Below are 19,392 nucleotides of genomic sequence, written 5' to 3'. Positions count from 1 at the left end.
GAGGAGGATGGAGCCGGAGCTGTCAGGTCTTGTAGATGAGCAGGGAGGTCAGGTGTAACTATCACTAGTGTTTGTATAAGGTGGAGAGGATGAGTAGTAGGGCGCCTGAGGATCACACTGTGCAAACACTGGGACATCTATCTCCTATCTATCTATCTATCTATCTATCTATCTATCTATCTATCTATCTCCTATCTATCTATCTATCTATCTATCTATCTATCTATCTATCTATCTATCTCCTATCTATCTATCTATCTATCTATCCATCTATCTCCTATCTATCTATCTATCTATCTATCTATCTATCTATCTATCTATCTATCTCCTATCTATCTATCTCCTATCTATCTCCTATCTATCTATCTATCTATCTCCTATCTATCTATCTATCTATCTATCTATCTATCTATCTATCTATCTATCTCCTATCTATCTATCTATCTATCTATCTATCTATCTATCTCCTATCCATCTATCTCCTATCTATCTATCTATCTATCTATCTATCTCCTATCTATCTATCTATCTATCTATCTATCTATCTATCTATCTATCTATCTATCTCCTATCTATCTATCTATCTATCTATCTATCTCCTATCTATCTCCTATCTATCTATCTATCTATCTATCTATCTATCTATCTATCTCCTATCTATCTATCTATCTATCTATCTATCTATCTATCTCCTATCTATCTATCTATCTCCTATCTATCTATCTATCTATCTATCTATCTATCTATCTCCTATCTATCTATCTATCTATCTATCTATCTATCTATCTATCTATCTATCTATCTCCTATCTATCTATCTATCTATCTATCTATCTATCTATCTATCTCCTATCTATCTATCTATCTATCTATCTCCTATCTATCTATCTATCTATCTATCTATCTATCTATCTATCTATCTATATATCTCCTATCTATCTATCTATCTTCTATCTATCTATCTATCCATCTATCTATCTCCTATCTATCTATCTCCTATCTATCTCCTATCTATCTATCTATCTATCTATCTACCCTCTTGTCCCTCCCGTCCCTCTTCTCCCTCCTGTCCCTCCTGTACCTCCTGTCCCTCTTGTCCCTATTGTCCCTCTTGTCCCTCCTGTCCGTCTTGTCCCTCCTGTCCCTCTTCTCCCTCCTGTCCCACATGTCCCTTCTGTCCCTCCTGTCCTTTTTGTCCCTCTTGTCCTTCCTGTCCCTCTTGTCCTTCCTGTCCTTCTTGTCCCTCCTGTCCCTCTTGTCCCTCCTGTTCCTCTTGTCCCTCCTGTCCTTCTTGTCCCTCCTGTTCCTCTTGTCCCTCCTGTTCCTCTTGTCCCTCCTGTCCCTCTTGTCCCTCTTGTCCTTCCTGTCCCTCTTGTCCCTCCTGTTCCTCTTCTCCCTCCTGTCCCACATGTCCCTTCTGTCCCTCTTGTCCCTCCTGTCCTTCTTGTCCCTCTTGTCCTTCCTGTCCCTCTTGTCCTTCCTGTCCTTCTTGTCCCTCCTGTCCCTCCTGCCCCTCTTGTCCTTCCTGTCCCTCTTGTCCTTCCTGTCCCTCTTGTCCCTCCTGTTCCTCTTGTCCCTCCTGTCCCTCTTGTCCTTCCTGTCCCTCTTGTCCCTCCTGTTCCTCTTGTCCCTCCTGTTCCTCTTGTCCCTCCTGTCCCTCTTGTCCCTCCTGTTCCTCTTGTCCCTCCTGTCCCTCTTGTCCCACCTGTCCCTCCTGTCCTAGTCCGAGTCTTCTTGTTCCTGTAAAGTTCTGACTGGTGACTAAGTGACTAGCAATCCCCAGTCCTGACCTTTCTTTCTGTATAATCAGGAGAGGATGATGATGCTGATGCTGATGACTTTAACCCTTTGTCTCCCATCAGCCCAGAAGGCGCAGGAGATGGAAGCAGTTCCAGATGGGGGACTGACAATCTGAGAGAAAACAATCAGGTAAAATAGACACAGGTGGAGGGTCTCCCCAGAGGTCACCCCCGGGTTTATTTTAAATCACTTTCCATTTCCTTCCTTTTTGATTAAAAAACGTTCATGATGTTTCCAAATTCCAAGAGCAAGAGGTGGGACTACAAGTCCCAGAATGCATTGGCGTGCAGGCTAGCTGCCCATTCTCTTGTATCATTCTCTTCATTGTCGGGTTCTCTGAATACACTTTCCCTATATACCTGAAAATAAATATATATATATATATATATATATATATATATATATATATATATATATATATATATATAACTAACATAAATAAATACATAAATAATTTATACATATAAATATATATATATATTTACTGCTTCACTTTCTATTCTTCTGTGTAGCTATCTGGAGAGTAGCGTAGGAGATAATACGGCCCGTTATTGCTCCGTATAATGGGGGATGGGGGACTGGGGAGCATTGTTCTCTGTATAGATGAGAGGTGAGAGGTCGCCATTGTGTCTCCTTCCTTCCTGCTCCTTATAAGACGGGGGGGGGGGGGGGGGGGGGGAATAAGGGGGCAAAAGACAAGAGCAGAATTACCCACCGGAACCGGCAGTTTTCCAGTAAGACCTGAAGCAGCAGTGGTCGCCCCCGGCCAGTTGCGGCTTCCTGCAGCTGTGGGGACAGGTGTACACAGGGCTATCAGCCAGATCCGGGCCGGTGAGCTCAGATAGAGGGCAACTCCAACCTCTGCTCCTCCATCTCACACAGCAGGAATAATAGGGGGCAGCTATATATACATATATATATCCCATACATACACATATCCCATACATATATATATCTCCCATACATACACATATCACATACATACATATATCCCATATATATATATATATATATATATATATATATATATATATATATATATCCCATACATACACATATCCCATACATATATCATACATATCTTATACATATATCCCTTACCTACATATATCTCATGCATATCTCATACATATATCTCATACATATATCTCATACATATATCCTATACATATTTCATACAACTATCCCATACATATATATATCCCATACATATCTCATACATATATCTTATACATATATATATCCCATACATATCTCATACATATATATATCCCATACATATCTCATACATATATATATCCCATACATATCTCATACATACATCTATCCCATACATATCTCCTACATATATCTCATATATATCTCATACATATATATATATCCCATACATATCTCATACATATATCCCATACATATCTCATACATATATCTCATACATATCTCATACATATATATATATCCCATACATATATCTCACACATATCTCATACATATATCTCATACATATCTCATACATATATATATATATCCCATACATATATCTCACACATATCTCATACATATATCTCATACATATCTCATACATATATATATCCCATACATATATATATCCCATACATATCTCTTACATATATCTCATACATATATATATATCCCATACATATCTCATACATATATCTCATACATATATATATCCCATACATATCTCATACATATATCTCATACATATATATATCCCATACATATCTCATACATATATCTCATACATATTTCATACATATATCCCATACATATCTCATACATATATACCATACATATATCATACATATCTCATACATATATTATACATATCTCATACATATATCTCATACATATCTCATATATATCTTATACATATTTCATACATATCTCATACATATATCTCATACACATCTCACACATATATCTCATATATATCTCATACATATATCTCATACATATATCTCATATATATCTCATACATATATCCCATATATATCTCATACATATATCCCATACACATCTCATACATATATATATATATATATATCCCATACATATATCCCATACACATCTCATACATATATCTCATATATATCTCATACATATATCTCATACATATATCTCATATATATCTCATACATATATCTCATACATATATACACAATACCGTTCAAAAGTTTGGGGTCACATTGAAATGTCCTTATTTTTGAAGGAAAAGCGCTGTACTTTTCAATGAAGATAACTTTAAACCAGTCCTAACTTTAAACCAATCCCCTCTATACATTGCTAATGTGGTAACTGACTATTCTAGCTGCAAATGTCTGGTGTTTGGTGCAATATCTACATAGGTGTATAGAGGCCCATTTCCAGCAACTATCACTCCAGTCTTCTAATGGTACAATGTGTTTGCTCATTGGCTCAGAAGGCTAATTGATGATTAGAAAACCCTTGTGCAATCATGTTCACACATCTGAAAACAGTCTAGCTTGTTACAGAAGCTACAAAACTGACCTCCCTTTGAGCAGATTGTGTTTCTGGAGCATCACATTTGTGGGGTCAATTAAACACTCAAAATGGCCAGAAAAAGAGAACTTTCATCTGAAACTCGACAGTCTATTCTTGTTCTTAGAAATGAAGGCTATTCCATGCGAGAAATTGCTAAGAAATTGAAGATTTCCTACAATGGTGTGTACTAATCCCTTCAGAGTACAGCACAAGCAGGCTCTAACCAGAGTAGAAAAAGAAGTGGGAGGCCGCTTTGCACAACTAAGCAAGAAGATAAGCACATTAGAGTCTCTAGTTTGAGAAACAGACGTCTCACAGGTCCCCAACTGGCATCTTCATTAAATAGTCCCCGCAAAACACCAGGGTCACCATCTACAGTGAAGAGGCGGCTGCCGGATTTTGGGCTTCAGGGCAGAGTGGCAAAGAAAAAGCCATATCTGAGACTGGCCAATAAAAGAAAAAGATTAAGATGGGCAAAAGAACACAGAGATTGGACAGAGGAAGACGGGAAAAAAGTGTTGTGGACGATGGATGAATCCAAGTTTGAGGTGTTTGGATGACAAAGAAGAAGGTTTGTGAGAGGCAGAAGAAATGAGAAGATGCTGGAAGAATGCCTGACGCCATCTGTTATACATGGTGGAGGTCATGTGATGGTCTGGGGTTGGTGCTGGTAAGGTGGGAGATTTGTACAGGGTAAAAGGGATTGTGAATAAGGAAGGCTATCACTCTGCACCGCCATGCCATACCCAGTGGGCAGCGCTTGGTTGGAGCCAATTTCATCCTACAACAGGACAATGACCCTAAACACCTCCAAATTGTGCAAGAACTATTTCAAGCAGAAGCGGCAGCTGGTATTCTATCATAGGTAATGGAGTGGCCAGCGCAGTCACCAGATCACCACCCCATTGTGGGAGCAGCTGGACCGTATGGTACGCCAGAAGTGCCCATCCAACCAATCCAACTTGTGGGAGCTGCTTCTAGAAGCGTGGGGGGCAATTTCTCCAGCTTACCCCAACAGATTAATAGCTAGAATGCCAAAGGTGTGCAATGCTGGAATTGGTGCACAAGGAGGATTCTGGGACGGAAGCAAAGTGTGATGGAAGAACAATGTTATTTCACATACAAATCAGTATTTCTAACCTTGTCAGTGTCTTGTCTCTATTTTCTATTCATTTCACAACGTCTGGGGGTGAAGAAGTGCGACTACATGGAAAACACTAAATTGTTTGGGTGACCCCAGACTTTTGAACGGTGGTGTATATACAGATACCTGCAGATACAACTAAAATTAGTGCTATTAATAGCAGCTGCAGCAGGGATAGTACATATATAGCATTATACATGTCTAAACATTAGGTGGAGAGTCTAATAATAATAATAATAATAATAATAATAATAATAATTTATTTGTTTAGTCCTATCAATTTAATCACACATTCATGGAAAGTGACAGATTATGGATTATAAATAGAGATGAGGGAACCTGGAGCAGCTGGAGTCCATCCAAACCCGAACGTTCGGCATGTGATTAGCGGTGGCTGCTGAAGGTGGATAAAGCCCTAAGGCTATGTGGAAATCATGGATATATGTAGAAGAAAGTCCCGGCACTTCACCAATTCAAATATATGCTTATTTATTATGTGCAAAGCATCACACAGTACAGGATAACGCGTTTCGGCATATTGCCTTCATCAGCAGCTGATGATGATGAAGGCAATATGCTGAAACGCGTCCTCCTGTACTTTGTAATGCTTTGCACATAATAAATAAGCATATATTTGAATTGGTGAAGTGCCGGGACTTTCTTCTACATTACGTCTGGGACGCCATCCTACCGCGAGCACCACCACCGCAGCAGTGCCGTCTCCACCACTACTTCAGAAAACATGGATATAGTCATTGGCTGCAGACGACCTCAGAGCTTTATCCAAGTTCAGCAGCCCCCGCTAATCAAATACCGATCGTTCAGGTTCAGATCGACTTGAACCCGAACCCGGCTTGCTCATCTCCAATTATAAATATACAGTATATATATTTGTATCACTTAGGCAGTGCTTGTGCGTTGGATACAGACGACTATAACTTTGCATATATTCTAAATACACAGTTACATACAGAATTGTTTCTGCAGTTGAGAAGTATATGTAACATATTATCCTGACACTATAAGCCACCTAGGTCTCTTTGTATTGTTTTTTATTTTTTATTTTTGTATTGGTGATGGAAAGTCTAGTTGTCGGCCCTTTTTGGTGCGGTGGCCGCTGACCTTTGTAGTCATTGATAATAGTGATGCACGGCAGACTTTTCATGTGAAAACTTATAGTAACAATATAAACCCTTATTGTTTGATGTTCAGTCACCCACAAGCGTACACATTATATTTGTAAAAGATACATATAAAAAACAAATTTAAATGCAAATTATATACTTTTAGTATTGACAGGGAATGTTATCTGTATGTAGGCCAAAAACATGAGCTGTGAGCTGGCTGTATAGCATCTATAGGTTATAGGCAGCTGTGCACTTCTATCAGAATACCTGTTTCATGCTGTTTCATGTCCTGCAGGAAGTGGTGTATTCTCTCCAGTCTTCCAGTACTTATCAGCTGCTGTATGTCCTGCAGGAAGTGGTGTATTCTCTCCAGTCTTCCAGTACTTATCATAGTAACATAGTAAATAAGGTTGAAAGAAGACAAGAGTCCATCAGGTTCAACCTAGGGAAACCCTACTCTGTTGATCCAGGGAAGGCAAAAACCCCTATGAGGCAGACGACAGCTGCTGTATGTCCTGCAGGAGGTGACACAGTGCTCTCTGCTGCCACCTCTGTCCATGTCAGGAACTGTCCAGAGCAGGAGAGGTTTTCTATGAGGATTTGCTGCTGCTCTGGACAGTTCCTGACATGGACAGAGGTGGCAGCAGAGAGCACTGTGTCAGACTGGAGAGAATACACCACTTCCTGTAGGACATACAGCAGCTGATAAGTATGGGAAGACTGGAGATTGTTAAATAGAAGTAAATTACAAAGCTGTATAACTTTCTGAAACCAATTGATGTGAAAGAAAAAAAATCATTGAAGTACTCCTTTAAAGGGGTACTCAGAAAATTTGTTAACGAATTGCTTTAATAAAGTTATATTACTTTGTAATAAAACTTTATTAAAATTAATGTATCATTTTTTTAATTACATATTCACTTCCAACAAGGCGCCCTCTGCTGCCACCAACATATGTGCTGGGAACTGCAGGGCTACCTAAGCCGTACAGTTCCCAATCCCCTGCTCTGAGCGCTATACAGAGGGTCCCGTTTCCCCTCTATGCTTTATATACAGGAGGGGGGGCTACATAATCTCTGTGTGCATCAGCCTTTATACAGTGAGGGGTGACTGCTACCAGGAGCGGATCAGAGCGAGCAATCACTTATTATTTTGCAGCCAGGACTACATGTAAGGTTTTCCCTGGTTCACACAGGAATGCCACAATATTCTGCATTTCAGTCCCGCATTAGATTTGGCGAGGTAAAGCAATAAAATATCATAGTAAGGCTTCCATCCGACACCCTTTTTGATATTTTTTTATGGTGTTTTTTCATTGTGGTGTAAATGAGTTTAGGTGTTTTTATTACTGCCATTTTATCCTCATTTAATTTTTTTCATTTCAAGTCGAGTGATTTCTATTTAAAAATTGTGGGGAAAAAACTACAGCAAAAACACATATAGAAAATTTTCCTGGTGTTTTGTTTTTCCTCTCCAGTCTATGGCTATGTTCACACAACATCAAAAATAAAGAAAAGGCGCCCGATTTTGATATTTAAAGACTGAAAATAACGGACATCCTTTTACACGAAGCTGAAACAATGTTGTGTGAACATAGCCTATAGAGGAAAAATATCACATTACAAAAAAAAGCGCCAGACACTCAGCCTGCTGCTATTTTGCCAAAACTGCCAAATGTCCTGAAAAAATTCCAAACACAAAAACCTCATGTGGGTATGGCAAGTCATATTTTCCTATTGACTCTCAGCTATTTGGCTGCAGCATTTTTGAGCCCAAAAAAGTTTTTTAGCATTTCTAGTCTGACAGCACCCTAGCAGTTGTCGTTTCTGTCAGCAATTGTGTACACTCTACAATTCGGTGTAGTGTGTACTAGTTTAGGCATTTATCATTTATTCTTGGTGGAAATGTTTAAAATTGCAGAATGCTTGGGGTATGGCCTTTTTTTGTTTTCCTTCTAGAAATTTCTATAGGAGGGAAAAATTCCAGAAAAAAACTTCATGCGCACACATGTTGGTGTTTATTCTGTAGTCCCCCCCCCCCCCCAGTTCTTCAATAAAAAAAAAATCCTTGAGTCAGTCACATGATGAAAAAAATCATACCGTGTTTCCCCGATAGTAAGACACCCCCGAAAGTAAGACATAGTTGGACTTTCGGGGGCTGGGCTAAAGTAAGACATACCCCGAATGTAAGACATAGTACATAGGGCGGTATTTTTGTACTTTTATGTCCCTGCGCCCGTCCTGTCAGAGGCTCGCACGCGCGCGCACACACACACACGCGCGGCCCGGCACGAGCGCTGCACGTCATGTGCAGGGACGCCGGTATTGGTGCGGGAGCTGAAGGAGCAGCAGGGCCCAGGTGACTGCCCGCACCGCCCCCGTCTGGTCCAAGCGACCTTCCCCCCACCCCCCGTGCGCGCACCTGTCCGCCCTCTCTGAGGCCCCGTCCTGCCGCACCGTCCATGCGCCCACCACCCGTCCGGTCCGGCGTCCCTGCTCACTGAGGGGAGTACAGGACAGCCGCCCTCACGTGCTGCTGCTCCTCCAGCTCTGACATGGCCGCCTCCCTGCACACACAGGACAACGTGTGACAGCTGACCTGTCATCTCATCCCCTCAGTAACAGTACAGGATAGGAGGAATAATGGGCTGCAGCAGGCGGGATAACTTATAGCTGTGTGTGTTATCCTGCCAGCTGCAGCACATCCATTCCTCCTATGTTACAGTCCTGCACTGTTACTGAGGGGACTACAGTCATACACCCCTGTCCGCCCCCCTATACAGTCATACACCCCTGTTTCCCCCCCCTATACAGTCATACACCCCTGTCCGCCCCCCTATACAGTCATACACCCCTGTCTCCCCCCCCTATACAGTCATACACCCCTGTCCAATATAAGACATACCCCAAAAGTAAGACATAGTGGGACTTTTGGGAGTAAAAAGAACGTAAGACACTGTCTTACTTTCGGGGAAACACGGGTATAACTTGCAATGAAAAAAAAAATAAAAAATAGGGGTTAAAAGATCAAATAGCATTAGATAAAAAAATGCCAAAACACAGTAAAAAATCCTTGAAGTTTTTTTTTCCCATTTTTGTGGCTTTTTCTTAGGCCAAAAAAAAAGTTGTGTTTGTTGGAAGCCTAAAACCATCATCACTAAGGTGTGAAAAAAAATACCAAAAACATCTGACTGCAGCGTTTTTAGCCTCCAAAACAATAATTTTTCAAGTATGTTTCAATTTAGTGTGTTTAGTAAGGCTATGTTCACACAACGTCAAAAATATTAAAAAGGGGTCTGATTTTCATATTTAAAATAACGTCCGTTTTAGCTGAGATTGAACTGACTGCAATGCAATACATTGAAGTTAATGGGAAGACGGACGTCCAATGCACACAGCTTGTTGAATAACGGACGTTTTTGACACCGACGTCAAAATAATGAACCAATCAAAATAGCAAAGTCCAACAGCACTAGAGTAAAAAACAATGAAGGAATAGTATCAGATGCACGCCTCACCAGACTGGATCAAGTCTGCCCAGTGTACGTTGACCGTGTACATGATGCAGGACGCCATCTCCGTTTGGCTGCAGGGCTGGTAATTATGTTTTTAATTATATTTACACTGTACCAATAACTTTGTAACACTGCCGGTGTTTGTATGTTCACTATTTTACACATGAATTTTGATTAGTTTGTATGGTTAACACGTCACCTATGAGATTTGGATTGGATATCCCCTATGATGTTTTTTTGATTGCTGTGGATATGTTTATCATGTTGATTATGAATTGATTGTAAAATTACACTGTATGTAATTCACCTATGTATTTAAGGACTACCCTTTGGCACTTGTCACTTATGCTTGAGAAAGGCTGAGATACAGCCGAAACGTTGCATGGCTTGGTGAATAAAGCTACACGTTTTTTCACTATTTTTTGGATGCTGTCTCTTTACTTCTTTGTCAAAATAATGAACATGATCATTATTTTCTGACGTCTTTTGCAAACAGCGGACGTTTTTTATTTGTAGTTCACACACAGTCACCGTTCTGTCTCCGTTTTTGCTATTAAATTCAATGGACTTTTCAATTAAGCCGCATCCAAAGTCCATGTAGTAACCAAACTAATATAATGTACAAACACCCGTCAGTGCACTAAGGGGAGGTCAGGCTTTTAAATAACGTCCATTATTTTAGACTCAAAATGACGGACGTCATTTTAAACGGAGATGAAAAGACATTGTGTGAACATAGCCTTAGACTGGTTAATTTTCGCAAAAAAATACTATCATGTTTATTTCAACAAAAACGCCTGCGGCTAGCTGCATTTCATGAGATGTTACATACACACTTGATGTTTTTTTCTGTGGCGTTTTTCTCTCCTCCCTGTTGCTTTTTTGGCTTTGTGGCGTTTTTTTTAAAGTGCAGCACGCTGAGGGGGGTGGTGTATTTTTTCTGTACACTGTGTCTTTTCTCTCTCATAGAGTTTGGGGGGGGGGGGGGGGGGGAGGTTACAGCTACAAAGCAGACGTTTTATTTTTTATAATGACGGCCGTTATGATAATTAAAAATCAGGTTTTACCTAAAAAAAAAAGCCAGAATCCATGCAAACTGAATCAAATACCAATACCCGGCTACCAACCATTCTCTGTGCTGGTATAAATCATTTATTTTATTGTTGTTTTTTTTTTTGCTTTTTATGTTCTTCATGAATGTATGTATGTATTTATTATTGTTATTCTTTTCTTTTTCAGGAATCCAGAAGAACAGCGGATGTTTGGAGAATATAAAATGTATTTACCCAAGTTATATTTTTGTACACAATATTGGGGTATTTATTGTTCCTGTGCCTGGTGTTTTTTTTAAATACTAGCACCTTACACAAATCCAACATAAATCCAGGATTACATCAGACTGGTGTATGAGATGCTGGTCTTTAGTAATGCCCCTATTCCACGGGCCGTCTAGAGGAGCAAACGAGCGCTCTCAGCACTTGCTTGCTCCTCGTTCCCCACTCGCTGCCGCTACGACGGCTGCAGCGAACGGGTGAGTGCGGGAGGGGCGGCGGGGAGCTGCTGGGGGGAGGGCTGCCCAGGTTCGGGCAGCCCATAGGATATAGCAGCGTCTGCTGCCGACGCTCCTATTCAATGGAGCGACGGCAGAAGATCGTTGCTGTATTAGTCGCTTGTTTTTCAACATGTTGAAAAAGCAGCGGCTGCAACGATCAGCCGACATGAACGATGTCGGCTGATCGTTGCACTCTATTCCACGGGACGATTATCGTCCGTAGAGGCCGATATCGGGCGAATACGGCTGATAATCGTTCCGTGGAATAGGGCCTTAAGACCGGGGTCACACTGCATTTTTGCAGTCTGTTTAACATATCAGTTTTATGGGGGGAAAAAGATGCAAAAACAGATACAATTGTGTGCATCCATTTGGATCCCTTTTCCATTGTTCACACACTGTACAAACAATGGCCATTATTTAAAAAAAGGATCAAAACAGATGTTTTTTGTTTTTTTTAGCATGGTTGACCATGATTTTCTGTACGTTAAAAGTAATTTAATAACAGATTACTTTAATGGACTGCAAAAATGCAGCTTGAACCCAGCCTAAGTCTCCCCGAAATGTAGGTCTGCTAGATCGCCACCCGCTTACCTCTATAATCGCACAGCCCTTGCTTTAATCAGCTGTCGCCATCCATCGCCCATTGCAGGGAGAGATGTGCGGCTGATCGCTGTCTCTATAATACAGGGAGTTATCTGCCTTATTGGGCAGGTAATCGCCTCATGTAATAGGCAAGCAGCCACAACATTGTACGGCTAGTTCATTCCCCACCATCAACCATTCTACATGAATTATACATAATCTTTAAAATTTGTGGATATTGTGTAGAACAAGTAATTTAGAAGCGTAATTTCTTGAATACGTAGTAGAAGAGAGAGAGAGGTCAGCACTCAAATCACCATTAGAACATCTCTTAATTAGTATATGGAGATACACATGGAGGAAGGGAGAGACATGGGTGTGCACCTAACAACAACCATTTTGTGCAGATTGCACTTCCTTTGCATGAAACAGTCATCTCTAGGTGTGCCCCTGCATCTCCCCCTTTCCCCAATGCTTCCCCAATTCGGTGAGTGCTGACTTTTCTTTTTTACTACATTTTTATGGACTGCACCCCATAGCCTTGAAAACAAGACACCCAAAAACCCTGTTATTTTGCGGGCAATGTTGATTACTACACATAGAAGTGACTAGGTTGGTGCCAGCTGCTTTTTTCTTTTGTATGAGTCCTTGAATATTTGGACTGTAACCACACTAGACACACACTTAGATCCATTTCAAGGGCAAGTTTACACACCACATTTTTTGCCATGTTTCCTTTTTGTTTTTTTTTACCCCTAAAGGCTCTATAGCCTGATGTTAATGGGAATCTAATATGCAAAAATACTGCAGAGACACCATCACATGCTTCTTAATGTCAGTGAGCTAGCCAGACCTTCTACTGGGAAGGAACAACAAAGCCAAAGGGGGGTCTCCAGTCAAGGAAACCACCTTCCAACAAGCCACAGTCAAAAATGACAGGATTCAGGAAATATTCAAGCATATTGGCTATTTCCCAAGTTCTGTTATTTTTGACTGTGGCTTGTTGGAAGGTTTTTTCCTTGACTAAAGACACCCCCCCCCCCCCCGGCTTAGGTGTTCCTTCCCGGTAGGACTGGTTGGCTAACTGACGCTGAGAAACATGTGATCGTGTCTTCAACAGTATTTTTGCATTATTGATTCGCAAGAGGTAATGCCTAAATTCACTGACATTGAAAAACACGTGATGGTGTCTCTTCAGTGTTTTGGTTGATCTCCCTGTGGTCAACCACTATTTTCATGAATGCACCTAGGCTTTGCTCCCACTAGCCAGAATCCTACTCCACACTGATGAGGGGCAAATACCCTGAAACAGCTGTCAGTGGATGGATACCTTGCTGCCTTGGTTAATCTCCCCAAGGTCAACCATCATTCTCGTTAATGCTGCTAATACAGTTAGATAGATGTTGGGGCAAGGAGACACATGGTACATTACATATATCTGTCTGTTCTTGCATATTATAGAAAATAGTGTTTCTATTCTCTAGTGCAAAGTGTCAAAGAGACTTTTCCAAGCCCCTGAAGTACTGAGGACTATAATGTCTCCTTGCTCCCCCTCCCATTCCTGCTTTATCGACAGTAAATTCAATGTACTGTACAAATTGTGTGCAAGTGTGAGATTTGGAAGCAGGGGATAAGGATGGGATATGGATGAGATATGGATGGGATGCAATAGGGATTGGATAGGGATGGGAGGGGCGAGAAGGTGTTACAGCATTCACCAATTTAGGTGCTTAGGAAAGCCTCTTTCACATTTTGCACCAGAGAATAAAGCATTAAATAAAAGCACAGGCGCATATATAAAAGGTACCATGTGTCACCTTCTGTGTAACAGATATCTAACAGTCTCATCAATGTGAATTGTAGTTGACAGATTTGCTTTAAATTCTAGTGTATGGTAACATATAAAACTATATAAACTTTGTTTGCAGTGTTTTGGTGGCTTTTTGTGTGCATCAATCTTGTCCCCCCCCCCCCAAAAAAAAAAAAAAGAACAAAAAACTAAAAACAACAGAAGCTGCTAAAATTCCTGCAGAACATTTGAAACATGAACATAAACCATGAAGTATATAAATACCATATAACCTTATACTCCATCTAGTCAGATTTTATTACTGCTAGAACCTTGTGTATTTTTTATGTATTATAAGTTTTTGTTCTGTTTTCCATAATATAATCAGACACAATTCAGAACCACATACTGTTATTGAATGTTACCATATATATAGTTTCTCCCATGTCTGGAGGCCGCCCCCGGAATCTGCCACCACTTTCCCTACAATGGTTCGGCTTCTTACATAGACTGTGCTTGGCTTTCCTGCTTCTTGCCGGGCGCTGGTCCTCCGTGTTGTAATTGATCGGGCTCTGCTTATGTCCTACGTTTGTAGTGTGATATATAAATAAGAGGGAAAATCCATCTTGCATCAATTTATTGCTAAAAAACCCCAGAATGTTTCGCGAGCTCCTGGACTGGGATTGGGGTTATTAGGTTATTATGTAGTCTCGGTTCCCCAAACAGGAAGGCTTACACGTTTCATCCTCGTACAGTAGATAATGTTTAATGTTTCAAACATCAATTAAGAGAACACGCCTAGTTTCTACTTTGACAAAATTTGCAAGGTATAAAGTTTCAGAAAAGGAAGAGTGGGGCTGCGGAATTATAGGTTTCTGCCAGAAGTGAATGTGAGCCAGAGCTCCCAATCCCAGGCCAGGAAGGTGGGGAGGAGGCGGCTGCATCTCTGCCCATCGCATCGCTCCACATCCACAATCTTTTTCCTAATTGTTTGCAGTTGTGAAATTGTATTTTTCCTTGCAGCGGTCATTAATCAGCGTCTCCTGAATGGCAGCCGCCAGGGAAGTAATTGTCAGCGGCTCCGCCTGGACATTGCGGCTGGCATTTCTAATTATATATATACACATTAAACCCTCTCTGAAATGACCACCTAAAATTTCATAAATAATAAAAAGGGGGAGAGGTCCTCTGAAGAGAACGACCTTTAATGACTTAGAGCTCATGATGGGATAACACCTGAAAAGTGACAAGTGGTTAAAGCGACTCTGTACCGGCATGTAGCTGGCCCCACATGGACGGTACCATGTTGTAGAGGTCCTCATGCTGGCCCCAAACGGCCGGTACCATGTTGTAGAGGTCCTCATGCTGGCCCCAAATGGCCGGTACCATGTTGTAGAGGTCCTCATGCTGCCCCCAAATGGCCAGTACCATGTTGTAGAGGTCCTCATGCTGGCCACAAGCGGCCAGTACCATGTTGTAGAGGTCCTCATGCTGGCCACAAGCGGCCGGTACCATGTTGTAGAGGTCCTCATGCTGGCCACAAGCGGCCGGTACCATGTTGTAGAGGTCCTCATGCTGGCCACAAGCGGCCGGTACCATGTTGTAGAGGTCCTCATGCTGGCCACAAGCGGCCGGTACCATGTTGTAGAGGTCCTCATGCTGGCCACAAGCGGCCGGTACCATGTTGTAGAGGTCCTCATGCTGGCCACAAGCGGCCGGTACCATGTTGTAGAGGTCCTCATGCTGGCCACAAGCGGCCAGTACCATGTTGTAGAGGTCCTCATGCTGGCCACAAGCAGCCGGTACCATGTTGTAGAGGTCCTCATGCTGGCCACAAGCGGCCAGTACCATGTTGTAGAGGTCCTCATGCTGGCCACAAGCAGCCGGTACCATGTTGTAGAGGTCCTCATGCTGGCCACAAGCGGCCAGTACCATGTTGTAGAGGTCCTCATGCTGGCCACAAGCGGCCAGTACCATGTTGTAGAGGTCCTCATGCTGGCCACAAGCGGTCGGTACCATGTTGTAGAGGTCCTCATGCTGGCCACAAGCGGCCGGTACCATGTTGTAGAGGTCCTCATGCTGGCCACAAGCAGCCGGTACCATGTTGTAGAGGTCCTCATGCTGGCCACAAGCGGCCGGTACCATGTTGTAGAGGTGCTCATGCTGCGTCCGGTTCGGGGGTCGGCCTTTCTCCCGGTGCCAGTTTTATGAAGAACTACTGTTGTGGCAGGATGGGAGTCAATCAGATGTGGCCTGCAGCATCTGTGCCCTAGACCTGCATCGCCTCTCTCTCCGCCTCCATTCAGTCCAGGGGCGTGCTGAAAGCAAAGGGAGGCGGGGAGAGAGGCGCTGCAGGTCTAGGGCACAGATGCTGCAGGCCACACCTGATTGACTCCCCTGTTTAATTCTAATATAATTCTCTTAAATATTCTTGACATAACTTTTGTTGCAAATCATGTACGCTAGTTTTTTATGGCAATTCTGGAGCATTTAGCTTAGTAACTTTCCTCCTATATCGCAAATATAGACTTCCAAATTACTTCTATTAAAAGATATCCAGTCTTTTAATACTTAACAACTGCTGTATGTCCTGCAGGAAGTGGTGTATTCTCTCCAGTCTTTTAATACTTAACAACTGCTGTATGTCCTGCAGGAAGTGGTGTATTCTTTTCAGTCTGACACAGTGTTCTCTGCTGCCACCTCTGTCCACCTCTGTCCAGAGGGGGCAGCAGAGAGCATTGTGTCAGACTGGAGAGAATACACCACTTCCTGCAGGACATACAGCAGCTGATAAGTACTGGAAGACTGGAGAGAATACACCACTTCCTGCAGGACATACAGCAGCTGATAAGTACTGGAAGACTCGATAGAATACACCCCTTCTTGCAGATACTGGTAGTCATTTACAAATCTTTATAACGTTCTGATACCAGTGGAATTTACAACTTTTTCCGGACTACACTTTTAAAGTGTCATTTTTTGTCATTTCAAAAAACTTTCAACAAGTCATAGAGACATCATAGAGACTTGTCAAAGGTTTTGATCAGCTCGAGTCTGAATGTTTACACTTGTACCAACAGGAAATACGAGTGGGGAGAAGACTGGGCTACAACACATCCTCCCCCCCCCCCGCTATAATGGAGCTCCATTATCAGTCTAACTGAGAGCATGGAGAGGATTTCTATGACATGTGTCTATGATGTCTCTATGACATGTGTCTATGATGTCTCTATGACATGTGTCTATGATGTCTCTATGACATGTGTCTATGATGTCTCTATGACATGTGTCTATGATGTCTCTATGACATGTGTCTATGATGTCTCTATGACATGTGTCTATGATGTCTCTATGACATGTGTCTATGATGTCTCTATGACATGTCTCTATGATGTCTCTATGACATGTGTCTATGATGTCTCTATGACATATCTCTGATGTCTCTATGATGTTTCTAAGACATGTCTCTGATGTCTCTATGACGTCTCTGATGTCTCTATGATGTCTCTATGACATGTGTCTATGATGTCTCTATGACGTCTCTAATGTCACTATGATGTCTTTATGACATGTCTTTATGATATGTCTCTATGATGTCTCTATGACATGTCTCTATGATGTCTCTATGACATGTGTCTATGATGTCTCTATGACATATCTCTGATGTCTCTATGATGTTTCTAAGACATGTCTCTGATGTCTCTATGACGTCTCTGATGTCTCTATGATGTCTCTATGACATGTGTCTATGATGTCTCTATGACGTCTCTAATGTCACTATGATGTCTTTATGACATGTCTTTATGATATGTCTCTATGATGTCTCTATGACATGTCTCTATGATGTATCTATCACATTTTAAAAGCTTTTTGTAATGACAGTGACACTTTAAGCTTTGATAAATACGTAGTACCCCCCCCCCCCCCCGGCAACACCCAGCGAGGAGTCCGTGAATTTGCTCCCATTCATTCTTCCTGACATTTACGGCAACTTTCCCACATCATTTTATCCTTATTCATATAAAGATTCCAAACAATAAAACAGAAGTTCTCATCTAATTATAATATCCATTGGCAGAGGAAGATTTTGTGGCTCAGGCTTCAGATCATTAGTCAGCGGGTCACCTCTCTATCAGATGGAAATAATCTGACTCTTATTATAGACGACCAGGTTATTTCCGAGCTCTCGATGTTAGACGTCCAAAGATTTTACCCATCCAGTCCAGCATTACTGCCGTATAGGAGAATAGACATCATCCATAGAAACCAACTCACATGGCCACTATCACATATATAGAGAGATTTTAACCCCTTAATGATCATAGTACATCTTTTGTCGGCTGGGCAGTAGTAGCCTGGCACTGGACCCCTGTGCAGAATATCATGGTAATTGGGATGTTACATGACAGCAGGGCCTGTGCTGTTACTATCAAGAGGAGAGAAACCTACAAACCTTGTAGTTTAACCCCTTAGATGCTGTGGACTAATTCCGATTTTGGCATTTAAGTGGCTTCTGGGCTTTTGTCATTCCATCAGCATCGAGGCGATGAATCGGTGGGATGGCTTTATTGATATCCCTAGTCATGTGAGTCATATAAGAGCGATTGGCAGAATTGGGAGTTAATGGCTCCTAGCCCAGTCAACGACAGTGCCGCATTTAACTGTATGTGCACCAGATTAGGAGCGCATACAGTTAAAGGGCCCCTTATAGTTATAGGAGCGCATACATGGTTCTGGCCCGGACTGCCATGCAATGGATCCTGAGTTCTGGACAGACTTTAAGGCTATGTTCACACTGCGTACGAGTCTGGCTGCATTTCGTACGCCGCCATACATGTGCGGCTGAAACTACGGGCGTGGGAAAAATAGACATGCGGCCGGATGTGTACGCACCGCGAACATACGCCCCGTAGTAGAGTTATGCTTCCCTAGCTTGTTTCGTAGCGATCTGAAACAGGTCATTTACTTGGAAATCTTCGCCCAGCCCAATAAAACTCACAGAACCTTTTGGATCGAAAAATCAAGTTCAATTTGGCTGAAATAAGTACTTCGTACTGGACCGCATGGAAATCCACGGCCGTGAGTTGGAACATTTCCGTCCTCAAACAATGGTCTTGTTCATTTTTCACGGTGCCATATACGATCCGGCCGTAAGCTCATACGTAGTGTGCACTGTGCGGCCGTATATCGTATACTTTCAAGCGAACGCATCAACCTCAAAACTATGTGCGTATATTCGCGGTTCGCACTACGGCTGGAAAGATACGTAGTGTGAACATAGCCTAAATGTGCATCCACAGCTGTCCAGAATTTTAGATGCCAACATACGATTCTATGGGGTATCCATGCCAGAATT

At 42.0% G+C, this 19,392-nt stretch overlaps 1 long non-coding RNA gene across 1 annotated transcript in view; it reads left to right on the top strand.

The window, feature by feature from the left end:
* The window catches only part of LOC138793955 (uncharacterized), a 65,819-nt gene that overhangs the window by 20,040 nt on the left and 26,387 nt on the right, over positions 1-19,392 (top strand). The window contains exons 2-3 of the long non-coding RNA XR_011363376.1: positions 1,862-1,928; positions 11,350-11,388. This is a non-coding gene — a long non-coding RNA (uncharacterized lncRNA). The remainder of the gene's footprint in view (positions 1-1,861; positions 1,929-11,349; positions 11,389-19,392) is intronic.

The sequence above is a fragment of the Dendropsophus ebraccatus genome, chromosome 5, assembly GCF_027789765.1.
Source record: "Dendropsophus ebraccatus isolate aDenEbr1 chromosome 5, aDenEbr1.pat, whole genome shotgun sequence".
Lineage (NCBI taxonomy): Eukaryota > Metazoa > Chordata > Amphibia > Anura > Hylidae > Dendropsophus > Dendropsophus ebraccatus.
Note: the sequence above shows the minus strand (reverse complement) of the source record. Positions and strands in the feature narration are given on the sequence as shown.